Source organism: Bufo bufo, chromosome 2 (genome assembly GCF_905171765.1).
Source record: "Bufo bufo chromosome 2, aBufBuf1.1, whole genome shotgun sequence".
NCBI lineage: Eukaryota > Metazoa > Chordata > Amphibia > Anura > Bufonidae > Bufo > Bufo bufo.
The window spans coordinates 14,032,373-14,057,419 of record NC_053390.1 but is presented as its reverse complement, the minus strand read 5'-3'; the positions used below and the strand labels follow the sequence as shown (position 1 = coordinate 14,057,419).

Below are 25,047 nucleotides of genomic sequence, written 5' to 3'. Positions count from 1 at the left end.
ATATGGCTGCAATATAATGAAACAATATAGAGAGAAGTTATATGGCTGCAATATAATGAAACAATATACAGTCCTGATCAAAAGTTTAAGACCACTTGAAAAATGGCAAAAAATCATATGTATCATGGCTGGATCTTAACAAGGTTCCAAGTAGAGCTTCAACATGTAACACTAAGAAATGGGAGTGAGACAAAACATTTTTTGAGCATTCAATTTAATGAAAACAACGAAAAAAACTGACAGGCTGTTTTTCAGCTGATCAAAAGTTTAGGACCATACCTCCAAAAAAAAACTAAACCCCCCAAAACAGAAATCCAACTTCCAAATAAGAACTCAGTATCGAGTAGTGTGCTGTTCTTTTCAAATTTAATTCCTGCATTGCATTATTATCTCCCTTTACTATGTTGTTTCAATGTATTGTTCTCTGCTGCCATCTGCTGGCCGGAATTCGTATGCTGCACGCCTTGTTCTTGTTAAATAAAGTTTTTCTCTCTGGGCGTGGTTTTAGCAGCCTTGGTCCTTGTCACTTCCTGTAGCCATTTTCAGTGCTGCATTCCTTTGTGACTGGAGACACACACCTCGGCTTGTGAAGGCATCAGTTTTTGACCAGCAGTTAGCCTCAGGAAAAACATCCACATCACAGCATCTGCTCTGCTACTGCATTCCTGTATTGCATCACCGTATGTCACTGCTCTGGATCAAATAAACCCACGTTTGATTGCATCCTCATGTCTATGTCTGGATCCATCTAACCTGAGCATCTGCCGGTCCGGTCTGCTCCACTGCTTGGATACGAAGGTAGGACAGTCACAAAGTCATTATCAGTTACACCTTCATTCGCCTTCATGTGGGGACAGAACAGTCAAAAACTGCCTTAAAGCCTTATACCCCAGTCAATATCTGTCTCAATGTCCAATGCCCGGCTACAGGTTCCCTCAGAGCCCAGTGCCACATTCAGGAACCTCCCCTGCAACAGGCCCACTCCCAGCAAATCTGCCCAGCAACAGTGCATGTCCCATAAGCCTAAGGGGAAGCACGGCATGTCCGCAGTAGATATACTCTCGCCTGGAAGTCCTCCACTACTCGCCAAGCCACTTTCTACATCCTATATTAACCCTTGCTCGCATGATATAAGAACTGTTCACACATGCGGGGCCTCCCTCAAACCAAAACCCCGAAATTCACTCAAAACACTTTAGGAACCTCATCGGGGTGCCTCATCTGAGCCGCACAGCAATTTTCAGCCCCCAATTCAAAAGTTCATTTTCTTAAAGACAGCGCACCTTAAATCAGGTACAGTTCCCCAGTGATGAAACAAAGCAAATGCAACCTGATACTGATCATTACGAAGAACAGGAGGTAGAACCCACACTTCCAGTGGACCAAGGCCCTCTCTCAAACCAACTATAAAGATCACGGAAAATTATCACACCAGGAAAGATGAGCTATGTGACATCCTGGAAGAGCTATGGGAACGAGTTTCCTCCCTCATATCAGGACTTAAGTCCCCCTCAGGCGATGCCACCAGCTTACAAGTTGCCGTCGGACGGCTGAACGCAGCCCATGAAAGATACAAGATACTGTCCACAAGGTATATAACCTTTCTAAAAGACTCTAATATTGAAGAAGCCCCGTCAGAATTGTGCAAGGCAGAATCAATAGACAGACAAAGAGATGCCATGGTGCTGGATGCTAAAGATAAAGTGGAACTCCGCATCTCATTTGTAAGAAACTAGATCAAACAGATTCATCCAAACATTCCTTGCGGTCCTATAGATCATCATGCTCTAGAAGCTTCGCCCTGAGCGACAGATTACTAGAGGCCCGCATAAATGCAGAGCTATCCAAAGTGAGGCGTTCCTTCACCGAAAAAGAAGTCCTTGCGAGAACAGAAGCACAGACAGCGGCGGCCAAGAGGGCAGAAGCGGAGGCAGAAGCCAAGAGGGCAGAGGCAGAAGCCAAGAGGGCTGAAGCGGAGGCAGAAGACAAGAGGCCAGAAGCCCGAATAAATATCCTTGAATCAGAGAGGGAAGAGGAAATTGCATTAGCTAAAGTAAGACTACTTGAGCAAGCATTCAGCCAAGGCCTTGATTCAACAAATAATGGTAAAAGTCCAGCTCACCTGCATCAGCAGTTTCGGAGGTGCACGGATGGGATGAGACCCAAACAAACGAACTTGAAGGAAAAGAAAATCCAGCACCTGATATCTTGCTTGACGGTGTTTATCCCACAAACCAAAGTGTATAGCGGTAACGGAACCCTCAAAGTATAAGCCCCAATGCGGTCTACATGTTTCGAACCAGATGGTTCTTAATCATGACCTCCACAATAAATTTCAAACACAGTATATATATATAGAGACGTGAACATAACAAATCCCTCCCCTATTAAACTAGCAGGGCGGTGCTGGTCATCACAGGTGTTGTAATTAAAAGTGCTCACAGAAATTTAAGTGTACAAAAACACATTTAAAGTTAAAATCCAAAATAAGCCATTATAAACAGACATTCCATAGTATAAAGTCCAGCAGGTAGAGAGGAGAAGTAAAGAGAAAAACAGTTAAGGGACATGAATAAATAAATAAATAACTCAATATAAATACATTGAGATATCCCAAAGAAGAAAAAACCGCTCTGTCTGAATACTCCTCTATATCTGCTGGATACAATACATCACAGTTCAATTAGGCTATATTATTTCTTCAAAGTTGCAACATGGTATGATTTAATGCTGTTAGTAAATGTACATGAGTTCTTTTCTCTGATTTAATCCTGCAGGGGATCTGGAATTCAGTTTGAGAATCCAGAAAGCTTCTCTCTGGTATACAAGCCTTTTGAAGTCTCCACCTCTTGTGGGCAAAAACACTCGTTCTATGGCATAAGCTGTAAATGAAGATAAACTTCTGTTATGAGCCATGATAAAGTGCTTTGCCGCACTTGAGATGTTGACATATGCAGGATTTAATATATAGTTAATATGCTCCAACAACCTCACTTAAAATTTTCTGGTTGAACAACCAACATACATTAACCGGAATTCCTCACATTCAATAATGTATATAATTCCTGAGGTGTTGCAATTAATGTAAGTTTTAATATGGTATTTATTAGTTCCGTCTGAATCTTGGAATTGTTTTTTTGGGGTAACATAATTGCAAGCTCTGCATGGAGAAAGGGCAATCAATATAGCCAAAAATAAATTGAGGCAAGATTTATTGTTTGGAAGCCCCTTGAATTATAAAAAACCTAATAGAAATGAAAATAGGAAAGAAAAAACTGCTGAAAACAGACAGGTGAGGGGAAACAGAATTAAATCAGATCATGATGATAAATCTACCAATATCCCAACACTCGTACTAACCTTCAGTAATCAATTTTCCACAATAGAAAAAGCGGTATCCAGGTGCATTCCTATCTTGTATGAAGACCCACAATTATATAAAATATTAAGAGGAGGACACAGAGTGGTATCCAAGAGACCTGCGTCTTTGGCTGCTTTTCTGTCTCCTTCTTTTTTCAGTTCAAATTCAGTGAGAAAATCACGGACATGCTGGTTGCGGTATACAGGCTTCACACGATGTGGCAGCTCACCATGCAGAGCTTGCAATTATGTCACTCCAAAAAAACAATTCCAAGATTCAGATGGAACTAACAAATATTATATTAAAACCTACATTAATTGCAACACATCAGGAATTATATATATTATCGAATGTGAGGAATGCCGGTTAATATATGTTGGTTGTTCAACCAGAAAATTTTAAGTGAGGTTGTTGGAGCATATTAACTATATATTAAACCCTGCATATGTCAACATCTCAAGTGCGGCAAAGCACTTTATCATGGCACACAATAGAAGTTTATCTTCATTTACAGCTTATGCCATTGAAAGAGTGTTTTTGCCCACAAGAGGTGGAGACTTCAAAAGGCTTGTATATCAGAGAGAAGCTTTCTGGATTCTTAAACTGAATTCCAGATCCCCTGCAGGATTAAATCGGAGAAAAGAACTCATGTACATCTACTAATAGCATTTAATCATACCATGTTGCAACTTTGAAGAAAAATAATATAGCCTAATTGAACTGGGATGGATTGTAGCCAGCAGATATAGAGGAGTATTCAGACAGAGCGGTTTTTTCTTCTTTGGGATATCTCAATGTATTTATATTGAGTTATTTATTTATTTATTTATTCATGTCCCTTAACTGTTTTTCTCTTTACTTCTCCTCTCTACCTGCTGGACTTTATACTATGGAATGTCTGTTCATAATGGCTTATTTTGGATTTTAACTTTAAATGTGTTTCTGTGCACTTAAATTTCTGTGAGCACTTTTAATTACAACACCTGTGATGACCAGCACCGCCCTGCTAGTTTAATAGGGGAGGGATTTGTTATGTTCACGTCTCTATATATATATATACTGTGTTTGAAATTTATTGTGGAGGTCATGATTAAGAACCATCTGGTTCGAAACATGTAGACCGCATTGGGGCTTATACTTTGAGGGTTCCGTTACCGCTATACACTTTGGTTTGTGGAATAAACACCGTCAAGCAAGATATCAGGTGCTGGATTTTCTTTTCCTTCAAGGCCTTGAGTCAGTCTGCTTGCCACCAGAGATAGACGATCCAGTTGATCGCACCAGCGACTATGTACTGAAACAGTTATCTGCACCACCCCCAGTGTGCAGTACTGTCCAAGCCAACAACACTGAAACCTCCAAGTCAGCTCTACCCACAGCACCCGAGCAATCCAATAACAGTCGCCCAGACGCGCCCTCTCAAGGGAAGTTATTACAGCAAGATGGCTACCAGGTGTTTCCTGGCCTACCTCCACAGCTCAAGCAGCAGTCATCAAAATCTACAGAGGCTAGATCACAGCTCAACCCTGCAGCAACATCATTCTACCCGTAAGCATCTCACCCTTTCACGCCACGCAGCCAAAAGCCCCAGGGGCATCACAAGTTGTCATGGCAACAAGCAGTGAGAAATCAGATATGTCTGAGTTTGCCAGGTTTATGGTGAGCAGAGAGCTAATTAACACCAGTCTCTCAAAATTTGATGACCGTGCGGAGAGCTACAGAGCCTGGAAGGCAACCTTCAAAGCCGCCATCGCCAACCTCAACCTAACCGCAGAGCAGGAGCTCGACCTCTTGATCAACTGGCTGGGCCCAAGCTCCACAAATCGCATCAAGAGCCTTAGAACTGTCTATGTGGGACAAGCAGAGGCAGGTCTCGCTGCAGCCTGGCAGAGACTCGAACGCACCTTTGGCAGTGCAGAAGCAATAGAGAAGGCACTATTCAGGAGACTGCAGAACGTCCCCAAGATCAGTCTCAAGGATGTCCATAAGTTTCAGGATTTAAGTGATTTGCTCATGGAACTGGAGCTCGCCAAAAGAGAGCCTCATCTGTCCGGGCTGTGCTACCTGGATACAGCCCATGGGGTGAACCCAATTGTCGTGAAGTTACCATACAGCCTGCAAGAGAAGTGGGCGGCATCAGTCTCAAGGTACAAAAGAGTGCATGACGTCACTTTTCCCCCATTTAGGGCTCTTTCACACCTGCGTTCTTTTCTTCCGGCATAGAGTTCCGTCGTCAGGGCTCTATGCCGGAAGAATCCTGATCAGGATTATCCTAATGAATTCTGAATGGAGAGAAATCCGTTCAGGAAGCATCAGGATGTCTTCAGTTCCGGAACGGAAAGTTTTTTGGCCAGAGAAAATACCGCAGCATGCTGCGCTTTTTGCTCCGGCCAAAAATCCGGAACACTTGCCGCAAGGCCGGATCCGGAATTAATGCCCATTGAAAGGCATTGATCCGGATCCGGCCTTAAGCTAAACGTCGTTTCGGTGCATTGCCGGACCCGACATTTAGCTTTTTCAGAGTGGTTACCATGGCTGCCAGGACGCTAAAGTCCCGGCAGCCATGGTAAAGTGTAGCGGGGAGCGGGGGAGCAGTATACTTACCGTCCGTGCGGCTCCCCGGGCGCTCCAGAGTGACGTCAGGGTGCCCCAAGTGCATGGATCACGTCATCCATGCGCATGGGGCGCTCTGACGTCATTCTGGAGCGCCCCGGGAGCCGCACGGACTGTAAGTATACCGCTCCCCCGCTCCCCGCTCCTACTATGGCAACCAGGACTTTAATAGCGTCCTGGATGCCATAGTAACACTGAAAGCATTTTGAAGATGGCTCCGTCTTCAAATGCTTTCAGTACACTTGCGTTTTTCCGGATCCGGCGGGCACCTCCGGCAACGGAAGTGCACGCCGGATCCCAACAACGCAAGTGTGAAAGAGGCCTAATTCATTTCTGTAGGTTCATCGATGAACAGTCCCAGATGAGGAATGACCCCAGCCTCGACTTCCTGGAGTTCAATACTACAGCTTCAGTGACACAATCATCAAGGTATGAAAGAATTGTGCATAAACACAGAGACTTTAAGAGCAGTGTGAATGTTAGAAAGACTAACCTACCATCATCTGCAGTACCCACTGGTAAACAGTACACTACCTCATCAGGAGACAAGGCTTTCAATCGTGAATGTCCCATTCATAAAAAAACACACTCACTGAACAAATGCAGAGGATTTAGATCCAAAACCATACAGGAGCGCAAGAAAGTCCTCACCGATCTTGGGGTATGCTTCAGGTGCTGCGCTTCATTGGAGCACATGGCTAAGGACTGTAAATCCATTATCAAGTGTGAGGAGTGTCATAGTGAAAGACATGCCTTAGCTATGCACCCAACTCCACTCACAAGGGATTCACCTGCTGCTGTCACCACCAGTCCTGCTCAAAGTCATAAAAGAATTTTGGGTATAGTAGCTCACCCCTCCTGATATCATGAGCCGGTGCTCACACTAAGGTGTGGTTCACCCCAACCACAATGTAGTATAAAGAGGATAATTATATATAGTGGGCACTCAATATCTGCAGCTGCATTCAGGGTACAACACGTTTATTATATGATATTAAATAAAATTCAATAAAACATTCAAAAACACATAGTAACACATAAGAATCAATGGCAATTGATATAGCAATCTGATAAAAATTATTAATTCATTAAGACCATCCTAAAAGTTCCTAAAAATCTTTCACACTGATTATGTGGTTATTGCAAGTCCCGATATTTCAAGCACTTGTTGGTGCTATATCCGTGCTGTTCATGGGTTAAAATAGTCTCAAGTATAGATGATCAGGGTGGTAATAAGGGGTTAGTTTTATGCAGTGTATAATTTGTACTCACTGTCTATAGTCCGGTCTTTTTCTATCACTGACTGTAGTGGCGTCCCACTACAAGTCAGCGCACTCACCCATCTTCTTCTATCCGGCAGCGTGTGTGGATCCGCGGTTTGTCCTAGTCACGGATACCGCGTCTGTTTGGTAAGGTAGTTCCGGTTTCTTCTCAGCGTCACACGTGTTGAAGATGTCTCACGTGATCGGAGCTTGAGGAAATTCCACGTGATCTGTGTTCTGTTCCGGAGGCGGTACCAACCCCCGTATTGAAATATGTTAGCACAGATGTTTCCTGGAATTTTTCGCAATAATGCCGGTAATTAAGATGCTGTACAGTGTCTTCTTAGTATGGGGATCTCATCCGCTATCGCTATACGCGTTTCGGGGTCACCTACCCCTTCATCAGTAGCTAATTTCTGAGATCCATCTTACTTCCTTATATAGTCATATAGGTTACACCCTTTGATTTAATTGGAGTTCTTTATAAAATCTGGTTCGGATCTTATAGGATTTTGGAGTTAGTTACATTCTTCATATCAGAATATATTCATGCAGTGTATTATTTGTAGTATATTCATACGATTCTTTTTCTTTCTTTAATATTCTATATAGCTATAGGGCTATAAATTTCATAAAACCATAGATTTCATAAAACCATAATCTCCATCCACAATCTATTATCAAGACAGTGGGTATTCTCTACTCCATATGTATTTGCTATCTAATATTATCGATATTTTTCTACCACAATTCATAAAATTACTAATAGTTAATAATTAATACACAATAAATACAATACATTTTTTTATATATAAAAATTTTAAAATTTCCTAAAAATTTCATAAAATTTCATCATGTAACTTCATTTTTCGGCTATATATTTTCAGCTGTATATTCTCTGAGGGAGTAAAGGTGAACTATTAATGTTCTTCAATGAAATAAATATGAATGAAAATAATATAAGATTCAAGCTAAGTATGAGCAAGAAACAGATAGAGTTTTTAGACTTGACTATCAAAGTGGAAAATGAAAGATTAATATGCCACACATACCAGAAAGAGGTGGCTAGAAACAGCTATATTCTATACACCAGCTGCCACCTACCAAGGTGGCTGCTAAATATTCCTAAGGGGCAATTTAGAAGGTTAAGGCGAAACTGCACAAAGAACGAGGACTACATTAGGGAGGCGGCAGATATGAAGGAACAATTTCTTATAAAGAAGTATCCCATCAAACAGGTGGATAAATCCCTGAAAGAAGTATGTAATATGAACAGAGGAATATTCTTTGAAGAAAAAGAAAGCCTAGGGATAGATAAAGAAATGGATAAGAAAACAGATGATCTAGTGAGGATCATTCTACCCTATAGCGCACAATATAAGAAAATTGAGACCATCATAAAAAATCATTGGCACCATATTGTGAAGGATAAATTAATAGGACCATATTTAACTAGTGGTCCGCGAATGGTATACACGAAGGCCCCAAACCTATCTTTAAAGGTAGCACCAACAATAAAAAATAGGAAGAACACTAAACACAATATATTTGGTTTAAAGGGATTTTATAGATGTAATAAGTGCAATAATTGTAAGAATACGAAATTTCCCAAAAAAACAAGTAAAGCCTCCTCTAATACAAGTACATTTTCATATGAAATCGATACATTTTTATCCTGCAATACATCTAACGTCCTATATTTAATTGAATGTCCTTGTAGGAAACAATATATAGGACGTACAAAAAGATTATTGAAAACCAGAATAGGAGAACATATGACGAAAATCAGGTCAGGATATGAGAAACACTCACTGTCCAAACATTTTAAAATTTTTCATAATCAAGATCCTACCTTGTTAAAATTCATGGCATTTGAAAAAATTGATATACATTGGAGAGGAGGGGACCATATCTCGAATATGTCGCGACAGGAAGCAAGGCGTATATATGATTTTAATACCTTGCAACCTGAAGGTTTAAATGCGGACTTCGAGATATTTGGATTCCTATAAATAGGTGTGGTGCCCCTCGTTGATGGGATATCGGTGTCCTTAATATATCGTGGACATCCGATTTCCTCTTGATGAGGGGCCCCTCACCTTTACTCCCTCAGAGAATATACAGCTGAAAATATATAGCCGAAAAATGAAGTTACATGATGAAATTTTATGAAATTTTTAGGAAATTTTAAAATTTTTATATATAAAAAAATGTATTGTATTTATTGTGTATTAATTATTAACTATTAGTAATTTTATGAATTGTGGTAGAAAAATATCGATAATATTAGATAGCAAATACATATGGAGTAGAGAATACCCACTGTCTTGATAATAGATTGTGGATGGAGATTATGGTTTTATGAAATCTATGGTTTTATGAAATTTATAGCCCTATAGCTATATAGAATATTAAAGAAAGAAAAAGAATCGTATGAATATACTACAAATAATACACTGCATGAATATATTCTGATATGAAGAATGTAACTAACTCCAAAATCCTATAAGATCCGAACCAGATTTTATAAAGAACTCCAATTAAATCAAAGGGTGTAACCTATATGACTATATAAGGAAGTAAGATGGATCTCAGAAATTAGCTACTGATGAAGGGGTAGGTGACCCCGAAACGCGTATAGCGATAGCGGATGAGATCCCCATACTAAGAAGACACTGTACAGCATCTTAATTACCGGCATTATTGCGAAAAATTCCAGGAAACATCTGTGCTAACATATTTCAATACGGGGGTTGGTACCGCCTCCGGAACAGAACACAGATCACGTGGAATTTCCTCAAGCTCCGATCACGTGAGACATCTTCAACACGTGTGACGCTGAGAAGAAACCGGAACTACCTTACCAAACAGACGCGGTATCCGTGACTAGGACAAACCGCGGATCCACACACGCTGCCGGATAGAAGAAGATGGGTGAGTGCGCTGACTTGTAGTGGGACGCCACTACAGTCAGTGATAGAAAAAGACCGGACTATAGACAGTGAGTACAAATTATACACTGCATAAAACTAACCCCTTATTACCACCCTGATCATCTATACTTGAGACTATTTTAACCCATGAACAGCACGGATATAGCACCAACAAGTGCTTGAAATATCGGGACTTGCAATAACCACATAATCAGTGTGAAAGATTTTTAGGAACTTTTAGGATGGTCTTAATGAATTAATAATTTTTATCAGATTGCTATATCAATTGCCATTGATTCTTATGTGTTACTATGTGTTTTTGAATGTTTTATTGAATTTTATTTAATATCATATAATAAACGTGTTGTACCCTGAATGCAGCTGCAGATATTGAGTGCCCACTATATATAATTATCTGCTCAAAGTCATGGCAGGGAGCCCCAGAACCGCGCTAACACAGCCACTGCTGTTTCCTGCTCATGCTTGGACGTATGTGGGGAGGGCCAGAGTGAGAAATGTTGTGCCCGTATATGCCTAATCAAGGTCTACCCGGAGGGGCTACCAGAAAAGGCAGTAAAAATGTATGCCATCATTGACGACCAAAGCAACCGCACCCTAGCAGGACCTAAATTCTTTGAAGCCTTTGGAATAAAGGGACCGTCAGAACCCTACATCTTAAACACCTGCTCGGGTCGCATAGAGACTAGCGGCAGGAGGGCACAAGGATTCATCGCTTGTTCCGTCAGTGGGAATACGGAAATACCTCTACCGACGCTGATCGAATGCGATCAAATACCCAACCATAGGGATGAAATTCCTACCCCGGAAGCTGCATTTCACAATCCACACCTAAGGCACCTAGCCAACGTTATCCCACCTATGGACTACAATGCCGAGATTCTACTCCTGCTAGGCAGAGACAATCTAAGGGTACACAAGGTGCGTCAACAGTGTAATGGTCCCGACTATGCACCATACGCCCAGAGACTGGACTTGGGATGGGTGGTCATAGGAAATGTATGCTTGGATCAACCAAGAATCCGCTCTTTCAAAACGTACATGCGTGGAGATGGACGCACAACTTGCATTAAGCCTTGCCCTCATCACTATGAGGTGAAAGAGAAGCCTCCAGACCTCATACAACCACCTGACGACATTCCTCCCTTCTTTGCCGACAACTTGGGAAGATTAGTCTTTCACATAAGCAAGGACGATGATAAAGTAGCTTTGTCAGTAGAGGACAGAGAATTTATCAAGATAATGGACAATGAGTTCCTTAAAGACGAAACCAATCACTAGGTTTCTCCATTACCCTTCCGAGCTACCAGGGTGAGACTCCCGAACAATAGGGAACAAGCTCTGTCTAGATTTAACTCTCTTCAGCGTACCATGAACAGTAAGCCTGAGATGACAGAACACATTGTTGCCTTTATCGACAAAATATTCCGCAACAACCATGCAGAACCAGCTCCATCCTTAGGAAAGAACGATGAGTGCTGGTACTTGCCTTCATTTGGAGTGTAGCACCCACGGAAACCTAATCAAATTAGGGTTGTTTTCGACTCAAGCGCCAAACATCAAGGTGTATCTCTTAATGATGTCCTTCTAACAGGTCCTAATCTGACGAATAACCTAGTTAGAGTGCTGATGAGGTTCAGAAAAGAGCTCGTTGCTATCACCGCTGACATTGAACAGATAAGGACCACCGGAATTCCCTCAGGTTTCTGTGGTACAAGAATAATGACACCAACGCAGAGATGGCAGAATATCGAATGAGGGTACACGTATTTGGAATCAGCCCTTCACCTGCCGTGGCAACTTACGGCCTTTGGCGCACTGCATTAGAGGGAGAATCCAAGTATGGTAAAGACGCCAGAGACTTTGTAGAAAAGGACTTCTACGTAGACGATGGACTCAAATCACTACCGACTGAAGAAGCGGCTATAGATCTGCTCAAAAGGACTCAAAGTATGTTGTACCAAGCTAAACTTAGACTACACAAAATTGCTTCAAACAGCCTGGCCGTTATGAGGGCTTTCGAATCAGGCTATCATGCACCAGGATTCAAGGAAATTAACTTGGGACTGGACAGTCCACCTGTGCAGAGGAGCTTGGGCCTCAGATGGGATCTCTCGGCTGACTCCTTCGGTTTTCAGATAAGTTGTGCAGCCAAGTCCATTTAAGATCAGTTGGCGGAAAAGGGTTGCACCTGGATTTTCAATCCTCCTCATAGTTCCCACATGGGGGGCTCCCGGGAGAGAATGATCGGCATCTCACGTAACATCTTAAATTCTATGCTGATGGATGTAAACTCGTTAAGACTCACACATGAGACTCTAGTCACCCTTCTCGCTGAAGTTTCGGCCATTATCAATTCAAGAATCCTTGTGCCAGTGTCTATGGATCCTGAAACACCAGCCATACTGACTCCAGCTATTCTACTTACCCAAAAAACGGAGAATACGCTAATACCTAGTGGAGAATTTACTCATGCTAACATCTACCAAAAACACTGGAAACGTGTACAATACCTAGCAGATTACTTCTGGAACAGGTGGCGAAAGGAGTACCTCAGTGTTCTTCAAGGAAGAAGAAAATGGCAACACCACAAACCAAACTTGAAGGAAGGAGACCTTGTATTGATGAAAGAGCAACAAACCGAAAGGATTGACTGGCCTATCGGACAAATTTCAAAGGTTTTCCCTAGCAAGGATGGCAAGGTCCGGAAGGTGGAGTTGAAGATCTTCGGGAAGGGCGAGCTTAAAACGTTCTCAAGACCAATTAACAAACTCATTTTAATATTACCCATCGAGAACGTTCCTGCTGGGTGAACAGGACTGTATCTAGCTTCGCAGATCTTCTCCATTCCAAGTTGGAAAACAGGACTAATCTATGTTTTGCATTCTAACATGTTCTTTTTACAGGTTGTTTATATTTTATGGACATTCGTCATAGTGAAATCCCCAAAGTGAATTTCAGACGGGGAGTGTGCTGTTCTTTTAAAATTTAATTCCTGCACTGTATTATTATCTCCTTTTACCATGTTGTTTCAATGTATTGTTCTCTGCTGCCATCTGCTGGCCGGAATTCGTATGCCACACGCCTTGTTCTTGTTAAATAAAGTTTTTCTCTCTGGGCGTGGTTTTAGCAGCCTTGGTCCTTGTCACTTCCTGTAGCCATTTTCAGTGCTGCATTCCTTTGTGACTGGAGACACACACCTTGTCACTGCTCTGGATCAAATAAACCCACGTTTGATTGCATCCTCATGTCTATGTCTGGATCCATCTAACCTGAGCATCTGCCGGTCCGGTCTACTCCACTGCTTGGATACGAAGGTAGGACAGTCACAAAGTCATTATCAGTTACACCTTCATTCGCCTTCATGTGGGGACAGAATAAGTAGCTCCGCCGTTATTGTTTATCACTTCAAAAATTTGTTTCGGCATGCTTGATGCAAGCGTTTCCATGAGGTGAGTGGGAACATTTCTCCAAGTGGTAAAGACGGCCGCACAAAGGCCATCTACTGTCTGGAACATTTTTGTAAACTTCCCTTGCCATCCATCCCCAAAGGTTCTCAATTGGATTTAGATCAGGGGAACACGCAGGATGGGCCAAAAGAGTGATGTTATTCTCCTGGAAGAAGTCCCTTGTCCTGCAGGCATTGTGTACTATAGCGTTGTCCTGTTGAAAAACCCAGTCGTTACCACACAGACGAGGGCCCTCAGTCATGAGGAATGCTCTCTGCAACATCTGGACATAGCTAGCGGCCGTTTGACGCCCCTGCACTTCCTGAAGCTCCATTGTTCCACTGAAGGAAAAAGCACCCCAGACCATTATGGCGCCCCCTCCACTGTGGCGCGTAGAAAACATCTCAGGTGGGATCTGCTTGTCATGCCAGTAACGGTGCTCTCTTGCAAAGTTCAAACGAGCAGTTCTGTGGCGTTCAAGGAGACGAGGTCTTTGAAGACGTTTTTTGTTTTTGAAGCCCTTCAGTCTCAGATGACGTCTGATGGTTATGGGGCTGCAGTCAGCACCAGTAAGGGCCTTAATTTGGGTCGAGGATCGTCCAGTGTCTTGATGGACAGCCAATTGGATCCTCCGGCTCAGTGCTGATGAAATTTTTGTTGGGTCTTCCACTTGACTCTTTTGTTCCATAACCCTCAGGATCATTTAAGAAATTCCAAATGACTGTCTTACTGCGTCCCACCTCAGCAGCGATGGTGCGCTGGGAGAGACCCTGCCTATGCAGTTCAACAACCCGACCATGTTCAAAAAAGGAGAGTTTTTTTGCCTTTGCCATCACAACGTGTGACTACCTGACAGAAAATGACAATGAATCCACATCTTTGCACAGATTTGGCCTTTTAAAGGCATGTTGTCCTAAAATTTGGATGAGCTGAAAAACAGCCTGTTTCAGTTTAATCGTTATTTTCAATTAATTTAATGCTCAAAAAATGTTTTGTCTCACTATCATTTCTTCTTGCTGCATGTTGAAGCTCTACTTGGAACCTTGTTAAGATCCAACAATGTAAAATATGATTTTTTGCCATTTTTCAAGTGGTCTTAAACTTTTGATCAGGACTGTATCACTGGGTCATAGACATTGTTTTCATTTCAGGTTGTATATTTGGATATAAAAGCTTAATTGATGTCACATAACGGCTTCTATAAAACATCTGATAAATCCTGTTTAGGAAGACATATATTCTGTTCATGACTTATATTTTAAACCTTAGGCCTCTTTCACACGGGCGAGATTTCTGCGCGGGTGCAATGCGTGAGGTGAACGCTTTGCACCCACACTGAATCCGGACCCATTCATTTCTATGGGGCTGTGCACATGAGCAGTGATTTTCACGCATCACTTTTGCGTTACGTGAAAATTGCAGCATGTTCTATATTGTGCGTTTTTCACGCAACGCAGGCCCTATAATGGGGCTGCGTGAAAATCGCAAGGATCCGCAAGCAAGTGCGAATGCGGTGCGATTTTCACGCATGGTTGCTAGGAGACGATCGCGATGGGGACCCGATCTTTATTATTTTCCCTTATAACATGGTTATAAGGGAAAATAATATCATTCTGAATACAGAATGCATAGTACAATAGGGCTAGAGGGGTTAAAAAAAAAAAAAAAAAAAATTTACCTCACCTTAATCCACTTGTTCACTCAGCCGGCATCTCTTCGGTCTTCTTCTTTGAGGAATAGGACCTTTGATGATGTCACTACGCTCATCACATGGTCCGTCACATGATCCATCACCATGGTAAAAGTTCATGTGATGGACCATGTGATGAACGCAGTGACATCATCAAAGGTCCTATTGCTCACAGATGAAGACAGAAGAGATGCGGGCTGCGCGAACAAGTGGATTAAGGTGAGTTAAATTATTTATAATTTTTTTTTACCCCTCCAGCGCTATTGTACTATACATTCTGTATTCAGAATGCTATTATTTTCCCTTATAACCATGTTATAAGGGGAAATAATACAATCTACACAACCTTGAACCCAAACCTGAACTTCTGTGAAGAAGTTCGGGTCTGGGTACCACATTCAGTTTTTTATCACGCGCGTGCAAAACGCATTGCACCTGCGCTATAAAAACCGAACAACGGAACGCAATCGCAGTCAAAACTGACTACTCGCGCGGGTACGCCGCAACACATCCGGACACGCTCGTGTGAAAGAGGCCTTACAGTTAACCCATTTAGCCCTGGAGGGTTTTTTGCATTTTCGTTTTTTACTCCCTGCCTTTCCAGGACTTTTTTATTTTTCCGTTTACATAGCTGTATGAGCGTTTATTTTTTGATCGGACAAGTGCTAATGTCAGCTGAACTTAACTATATTAGTGCCATCTCACTGCCTAAAGCCTTTATGCTGCTCTCCTCCCGACAGCCGTGTCTGCAGTGTAAATCTTGCGCCGTTCAGTATTCGGTGCAGTGAGGAAGCTGGCAGCCGCCGAGCGTCCTTCCCTGACTGCGCCTGCGCCGAATACTGAACGGCGCGAGTTTTACACTGCAGACACAGCCGGCTGGAGGAGAGCAGCGCTGCCCTGGCCCTGTCAATCAAGAGAAGAAAGGTGTGAAAAGAGGTGGGCAAACGGAGCCTCTAGGAACAGGTTAATTAGCATATTATAATAGTTTGTTTTTCTCAATAAAGGCTTTAGGCAGTGAGATGGCACTAATATAGTTATGTTCAGCTGACATTAGCACTTCGCTGATGTCAGCCAGCCTAATACCCATTTTTCAGGTGACAGAAAGCCTTTAAGGAGGCAGCTATAGAGGACACCAATACATAAACGTGTGAAAAGATGAGGAGATGCTGAACAGATGGGCTGTGAATTGCAGGAGCATAACACCTTGCTCCTCACTCAGGAGTTACGACCACCTTAGCTGAGATTGTAAAATATGCAGCCATCCGGACTGACTCTGTCAAGGCTTTATATCTTGTCTCAGTATTGGCTTCAGGAACGTCAGAGGAGATGTTCTACCTATGGAGGATATATGTTTACCCTGAAGAACTTCGGTAATGATCATTTCATATATGATAAGGTCTCCATTACTCTATCCAGCTCTGAACCCATGAGTCTACTTGACTCATACCAGAGAGCAACTTACCCGTCGTATTCTAGGCCATAGATTTTTTTGACAACTCATGTGTTAGGAGTTGGCATCACAGCAAACGTATCATAGCTGGAACTCTAGACCTGAAGGATACATTTCCTTGGACTTTGGAGACAATATAAGCAGCCACAGCAACCTGAGGGTAGGGTTCTCTCAGCTTGGAGGAGCGACCACAGACGGGCGTCAAGCTCATAGTTCTGTCTCTGTAGGTACAACAAAATTCCAAGATAATCTGGTTATAGAGTTATTACCTTTAGGAGGAGGAACCCACTAAGTTGTACTTTACAGGCCTGAAGCTGTGTACTTTGCACTCCGATGAGGGCAGACACATTCACCTCAGTAGATGATTCACTTTATGCAGAAGAAAGATCTGATGACGTCTACACTTCCACAGAAGAAAACTGAGCAGATGACTGTTTGGCCTTATTCTCTCAGGTACAGCAGCTCCTGAGTAGAGGTGTAGGTCCCCAACCCAGACCAGACCAGCTTCCCACATTAGGCAGGAGAAGACCTGTTCAGTAAGGAGAGGCGGTCTATAGTGAATCCGGACTGAACTGGATCATTTCCAGGATGTTTGCATTCGGCCATCATAGCTTTTTTCAAAGCTTCAACCCCTTTGAAGGCCCTAGAACCCTACAGGTGGAGACCCCCTGGTCCTCATCCTGGTCCCCCAACCGGTCGGACATGAACAATCTCTTTGTTACTTTCTTCCCTTAGAATGAATATTCCCCTCTTTATTCTTCTCCTCCTCAGAGGAGGAAAACAGTTTATCCTTAATTCTCCATCAGGGGCTTCCTCTTCAGACCTGCATTCCGGGAACAATTACATCTCAGTCTTTTATGTCGTCCATAGGAGACTCTAGAGAGGTGACCACAGCTCTGTACAGACTTGGTGTCGGACTGGAGTACTTAGGACCCTCCAGTGTAACTGATTCTGGGGGCCCACCTTAGGGCACCTGCACACTAACTTATTTTTTTTCCAAGTCTTTACCGTTGACTTCAATGGGGCTGCAAAAAAAAGAAATAAAGAAAAATGACTCCATGTGCGTTCCGTGTCTGTATGTCGGCATGGCCGTTCTGCAAAATGATAGAACTTGTCCTATTATTGTCCACATTACAGACAAGGATAGGACTGTTCTAATGGAGCCCGCCTGTTCTGCATAATGTGGAATGCACACACCCGGTTTTTCGGATCCTCAATTTGCAGACTGCAGAACATCAAACGGTGTTAGGTCGCCAATGTGACTTAGAATTGTAAAACGGCGACAAGACTTTGTACTCTTGTCCCCATTTGCGCCTAGACCCGTCCTCTGCTCTGCCGCTATAAGAAAAACAGGCTTTCATCCAGCAGAGACACGCTGCAGACGTTTGCTGGGCGAAGATCTGCCCCTCACACTACCCGGCATAGAGGGGGGCGTGGCTTGGGCTCTCGTCTCCAGCAGTCCGGCAAGTTTGAATTTGAGCTGCTGGTGGAAGTGAGCAGCCGGTGGAAGTGAGCAGCTGATGGAAGTGAGCAGCCGGTGGAAGTGAGCAGCTGGTGGAAGTGAGCAGCCGGTGGAAGTGAGCAGCTGATGGAAGTGAGCAGCCGGTGGAAGTGAGCAGCTGGTGGAAGTGAGCTGCTGGTGGAAGTGAGCTGCCGGTGGAAGTGAGCTGCCGGTGGAAGTGAGCTGCTGGAGAGATGTCAGCTAGGGATGCACAGAGCTCCCGCACAGCCCACGGCTGATGACACGAGGCGCGCAGATTTATTAGTGTGTTTTCTAGGACTGGGCCCCATGAGGTCACAAGGAGAGACGGGTAAACCCTGTTAGAACATCTAGAAGCATCGGCTGTGCTGGTTTCACACCACAGTATGTCGGTGGGATCCCCCGTCCTCGCCTGTGTAGTACTAATCACGTCTCATAGCATTATAGTGATTTATGATGCTATGTAACCCTTAGAGGTCTGGAGTGTACTGGATAACACTGACATAATGCTGTCAGTGGTATCCAATACATTCCAGAACTGTAAGGCCCCTTTCACACGGGCGAGTATTCCGCGCAGATGCGATGCGTGAGTTGAACGCATTGCACCCGCACTGAATCCCGACCCATTCATTTCTATGGGGCTGTGCACACGAGCGGTGATTTTCACGCATCACTTGTGCGTTGCGTGAAAATCGCAGCATGCTCCTCTTTGTGCTTTTTTCACGTAACGCAGGCCCCATAGAAATGAATGGGGTTGCGTGAAAATCGCAAGCAAGTGCGGATGCGGTTCAATTTTCATGCACGGTTGCTAGGAGATGATCGGGATGGGGACCCGATCATTATTATTTTCCCTTATAACATGGTTATAAGGGAAAATAATAGCATTCTGAATACAGAATGCATAGTAAAATAGCGCTGGAGGGGTTAAAAATAAATAAATAATAATTTAACTCACCCTAATCCACTTGTTCGCGGCCCGGCATCTCTTCTGTCTTCATCTGTGAGCAATAGGACCTTTGATGACATCACTACGCTCATCACATGGTCCATCACCATGGTAAAATATCATGTGATGGACTATGTGATGAGCGTAGTGACGTCATCAAAGGTCCTATTGCTCACAGATGAAGACAGAAGAGATGCCGGCTGCGCGAACAAGTGGATTACGGTGAGCTAAATTATTATTATTTTTTTTTAACCCCTCCAGCGCTATTGTACTGTGCATTCTGTATTCAGAATGCTATTATTTTCCCTTATAACCATGTTATAAGGGGAAATAATACAATCTACAGAACAACTAACGCAAACCTGAACTTCTGTGAAGAAGTTCGGGTCTGGGTACCACAGTCGGTTTCGTGCAAAACACACTGCACCCGCGCAATAAAAAGTGAACATCGGAACGCAATCGCAGTCAAAAATGACTACAATTGCGTTCCTACTCGCACGGGTTTGCCGCAATGCACCGGGACGCATCCGGACCTTATCCGGACACGCCGTTGTGAAAGAGGCCTAAGGGTTACATAGCATCATAAATCACTATAATGCTATGCACCCTTCCCCCGGCCTATACTGCGCAGGATCTAGAACAGGACGGCGATGTCGGTGCGCGGCTCCTCACTGACACGTGGGGGATGGGCAGACGGTTAGCTGCTCCTTTCTGCTCCAAAGATATGTGGTGAAGTTAAAAAGAGGGATAATGGCACTAAAGCAGCCTATAAGGGGTTAAGCACAGGCTAGCTCAGCTGCCAGAGGAGATCTCCTAAAGGTACCTTTCCCACACCTCTGCTTTCTGGCAGTGAATGGAAAACTTCAAGGTTGACATTCACAGACTGAATGTCCATGTCCGGCCACAGTTAGGCTACTTTCACACTAGCGTTTAAGTTTTCCGTTATTGAGATCCGTCATACGGGCTCAATACCGCAAAAAAACACTTCTGTTCTGCCTCTCCAGTCTAAGCATTACAATGTGATCTCTGAACTTACAGTTCTGCTGAGATGGCGATAACTATAATCTTAGGTGAATTGGCTGACAGTGACTCGATCCAAACGACACCTTGTAGATCGTGAAGAAGTTTATTCCAAACTGTGCAGATCATACACCGATGAACAGATGGATAGGTCAAAAAATCATGCTGTGAGCAGCTAACAGAGCAAGTAGCTGAGATGAGGGGTGAAGCCAGAATGAAGAAGAGGGGAGGAGACAAGAGAGAGAGCAGAAGCTAAGGGAAGAGAGAAGGGACACACATAATGAAAAGGCAAACCATGCATGTGTAACATGATACTCCCCGTCAAAATCTATGATTTCTAATAACATTTATGACAATAATAACCTTGTTCAAGTCCATGAAATATAGATGTTTTTCTACTGGAACACCTGCAACAAAAAGAACAAAGGAACATAAACAAGAAAACATTACTTCAATACTTGTAGAAAAGCTCTTGAAGTGTGGAACGGTAGGAAGTAGATAGTTCCTTAAGTCCATCTTCAGAGGGGAAGGCAGCAACAGCACCAGTCCTTCTTACCTCCCTTTAACAGGTTGCCTTGAAGGTCTGTCTTCAGAGGGGAAGGCAGCAACAGCACCAGTCCTTCTTACCTCCCTTTGTATCAACCTGGTGTGAGGAGTTCTTTACAAATGTGCCACTTACGACACTCTTGATTTGTGCCATCCTTGTTTGCGAAGTGATGAGAAATGTGAATAAGACGTGCAGTCGCTCGTACAGCCGAAGACCTCTTAGAAAACCGCTCAAATCAACGAGATTTCAGTTTTACCTTTGCTTCCACAGAGGTGTTAAGTGTAACTGCAATGGTCTTGATTTCCTTATCAGAGTCCGGATGGACAAGTTCAAAGATAGACTCTACAGGCCTTGAGAAGAATTCTTCATTCAGGAGTACTGGTGGGATATCCATGATATATCCAGAAATGTAGCAGCAGGCACTGCACGACTGCCTAAGTCGGCAGGGTTAAGGTCGGTGGGTACATAGTGCCATTGCTCTGGCGTGGAGAATTTCCTGATGCGTTCCACTCGATTGCCGACATACACATGGAATTGTTTTGTTTGATTATGTATGTATCCTAGCATGATTTTGCTATCTGTGTAAAAGTCAAAAGAATCAATGTCAAGGTCTGTTTCTTGCTATATAAGCTCAGCAATTTCAACAGCTAACATGGCTGCACAGAGTTCAAGCCTTGGGATGGTATGTGCAGGCTTCGGAGTTAGCTTGGTTTTGCCCATGACGAATCCTACTCCTATTCCACCGTTAGAGTGTACAGCTCGGAGATAAGCTACAGCAGCTATGGCTTCCATGGATACATCCGAAAAGACATGGATCTCTAGTCTGGTGGTATTCTTCAAGGACGCAGGAGTGTAAGAGCGTGGTATCTTGAACTGTTCCAATGCCTGGAGGGACTGCTTCCAGGATTTCCACCTTTGTTGTTTCTCCTTGGGTAAAGGGGTATCCCAGTCAGTGTTCCCTGTAGTGAGTTGTCTGAGTAATATCTTACCCTGAATAGTAAAGGGTGCTATGAATCCCAAAGGGTCGTAGATACTGTTCACTGCAGACAGTACTCCTCTTTTTGTGAAGGGCTTGTCGCAAGCTGATGTTTGAAATGTGAACGTATCTTGCTTAACATCCCACAGCAATCCAAGGCTGCGTTGTGTGAGGGAAAGGTCAGACTCTGGTTGGAATTCCTTGGCACTGACTGCATGATCATCGGAAGGAAATGCTCCCATTACCTTATTGCTGTTGGAGATGATTTTGTGTAGTCTGAGGTTGGCAGTGGCGAGCATGTTCTGGGTTCCAGAGAGAAGATTGTCATTGAGAGAAACGCCTTCATAGCGAGCGCTTGAGTAAAAGACCACTCTAATCTGGTCAGGCTTACGAGGATGATAGACACCAAAACACGGTAGGTACCAGCATTCTTCTCCTTGTATAAGCAGGGGTGCAGGTTCAGCATGATCTCTCTCAAACACCTTCTGCATAAAGTCGACAGTCGACTTGGCGGAATTATTAATGAGCCCAAGTAAATCATACAATTAAACAATTGAATACCCCCTATAAAGGAGGGAACCACCCCCAGTCCACTGTGTTTTTTTCTGTCCTCTCCATTTTTTTCGGGGATCTCTCTTTCTTTTCAGGCACTGGTCCTTTGGTCTTCAGTTCCGGCAGCTTACCGGCTGTCGGCACCGTGCTATCGCACCTTGTTTTGCTCCTCTCGGCGGCATCCTCGATCCGGTTTTCCGCGGCCGATGGGCGCCGCCATCTTCCGGACGTGAGGTCATAATGGTGTCTGACGTCACTTCCGGGTGATTCGCGGTCGCCTGGGATCATATTTTCTTCTTCCTCCTGTTTGGAGGATTTTTGTTACTTTCTTCTATGCCCTGCTAGGCAGCATTTCTTATATTTATAGGTGTTCCATAAGTTTGGCAATTTTTTCCCCACCTAGGGGGAGTTTTTCTTCTGGGTTTAGTCTATTTAAGGAAGCATTGTGAATCAGCTCGGTCTCTGGCTGCACATGCTTCACAGCTAGCTCCCAGAGTCCCTTATAAGCTGGTATTTTTTCTGCTTATAGGTGCCTTTGTTCTCGGATAACCTTTTTTTCTGCTACCTCCGGTGTGCCTCTTACCTTTCTGCTTAGTAACATTTGTTTTAATATACAAATATCTTATTGTCTTTTCCTCCCGCAGTGAAGTCTTCTCCGTGGGATCCTGATAGCAGAAAGTCGGCTTCCAAGAGGAAGCATTTATCTTGCTACGATTGTAGCACTCCTTTGGAGGATTGCTATCCCTACTCTAGGTTTGACAGCTGCCGTCTGAGTGTCTAACCTTCTGGTGAATCTACCATGCAGGATATGTATTCATGGGTGAAAAGCTATGTGGATGGATCCCTCAGGGGATTCATGAACTTGATTGATGAGAGGCTTCTTGCTCATCCTGCTCCTGTCCAGACGCCTATGGAGACCTCTGCTCCGGTGGAGAGACCCTTTGTGGTCTCCTTAGTTTCTTCCTCAGAGGACGAGCTTACCTCGTGCTTTTTTCCTTCAGAAAAAACAGACTACTCAAGTCCATCAGGTCGGGGGACCATGATGTTGACCTGTGGGAGCCTTCCGATCCTGCTATTCGGGCACCACGTGTCTTTAAAGCGGATGAGACCCTCCTCTCTGTCATGCATACAGAGTGGAAGAAACCTGAGAAAGCTCCAGTTCTAACTAAAATATTTAGAACCTCGTTCCCTATGGCTAAGTCCTTGGTGGAATCGTGGGGGTTCATTCCCAAGGTGGACATGGCAATAGCCAAATTGTCCAGACGCACTCTGGTTCCGGCAGACGATGGGTCTAGTCTGCAGGATCCCCTTGACAGGAGAGCAGAGTGCACTCTGAGAAGAGGTTACACGACAGCCGCAGCATCCGCTTCTACAGCCATTGCTGCTACCGAGGTCTCTACGTTCCTCCGGACCCGCCTGAACCAGATTCAGACTGACGTGGATCAGAAGGTGTCTCGTGAAGACATACTAGCTGCCTTCAAGACTATTAACCTGGCAACAGATTTCCTGTGCGATACTGCCCAGCTTCAGTTAAAATTAACGGCCAAATCCATGGCCCTTGTGTCAGCAGCCCGTAGCCCTTATGGCTTAAGCCTTGGGTCGCTGACAACTCTTCTAAATTAAATTTATGTGGCCTTCCCTTTGAGCCCAACCCTCTGTTCGGCTCGGAGCTTGATAAAATTATGGAAGGCCTATCAGATAAAAAGGGGAAGAGTCTTCCCCAACAGTCCTTTTGCTGGCCAGCAGTCAAGCTCTTGAAAGGACTGGGGAGCGCAGCGAAGGGGTTCGAGGCTACAAAGAAAGAAGATCCCGGATACAGAACATGGCAGAGTTCCTATCCGTTCCCCGGCGAGTCCCAATTCAGACTCTCATGAAGATGTTGGGGTTCATGTCAGCATCTGCGGAAGCAGTCCTTTGGGCTCTGTGGCACCTGTGGCACCTACAGTCGGAGGTCCTCTCCAAATGGAATGGCAGCCCTGCTGGGCTAAACTCCCTGTCTTGGAGAACTCTGTATTTCCTCAGATGGTGGATCCATCTTTTAGACGGTAAGTCTATGACCCAGCCAACCTGGATCATATTGACAACAGATGCGTCCCAAGTAGGCTGGGGCGCTCACCTAGACGACTCTCCAGTTCACGGAACCTGGTCTCCTCAAGAGCGGCTTCTCTCATGCTAACCCAGCGAGATTCAAGCTATCCAGCTAGCCCTGCCTAACTTCGCCCCTCAGATACGAGGCAAAGCTGTAAAAGTCCAGTCAGACAATATGACTGCGGTACTTTACATCAACAAGCAGGGAGGCACAAGATCACTTGCCCTCCTATCAGAGATCGGGGTGATTCTGGATTGGGCATAGTCAAACCTTTCCCACTAATCTGCGATCCACATTCGAGGCTCCCTCAATATGATAGCGGATCGGCTGAGCCGTGGTCTTCCAACAGTGAAGTGGTCTTTACATCCAGAGATATTCAAGCAGATAGTCCTCAAGTGGGGGATGCCAGAAGTGGATCTCATGGCAACAAGGTTCAATTCCAAGGTGGAGAGGTTTTGCTCCCTTTACAGGGAGGACAACCCCCTGGCGATAGATGCTCTGTTAATATCCTGGAGGTTTAGGCTGGCTTACATCTTCCCTCCGTTTTTCATGATTCGTGACTATACAGTAATAGCCAATATTTTTTTTTGCTTGCTTCTAAAATACATTGCACTAGTCCTTTAGTGCAATGTATTTGAATGTCAGTGTTATACTGACATTG

The 25,047-nt window shown here is 44.0% G+C and overlaps 1 long non-coding RNA gene across 1 annotated transcript; it reads left to right on the top strand.

Moving 5' to 3' along the window:
- Window positions 1-34: 34 nt before the first annotated feature.
- On the top strand, window positions 35-14,895 carry LOC120992069. Its single transcript, XR_005776913.1, has 3 exons — window positions 35-70; window positions 12,048-12,052; window positions 14,770-14,895. It is a non-coding gene; the product is annotated as an uncharacterized LOC120992069 (long non-coding RNA).
- The last annotated feature ends 10,152 nt before the right edge of the window (window positions 14,896-25,047 follow it).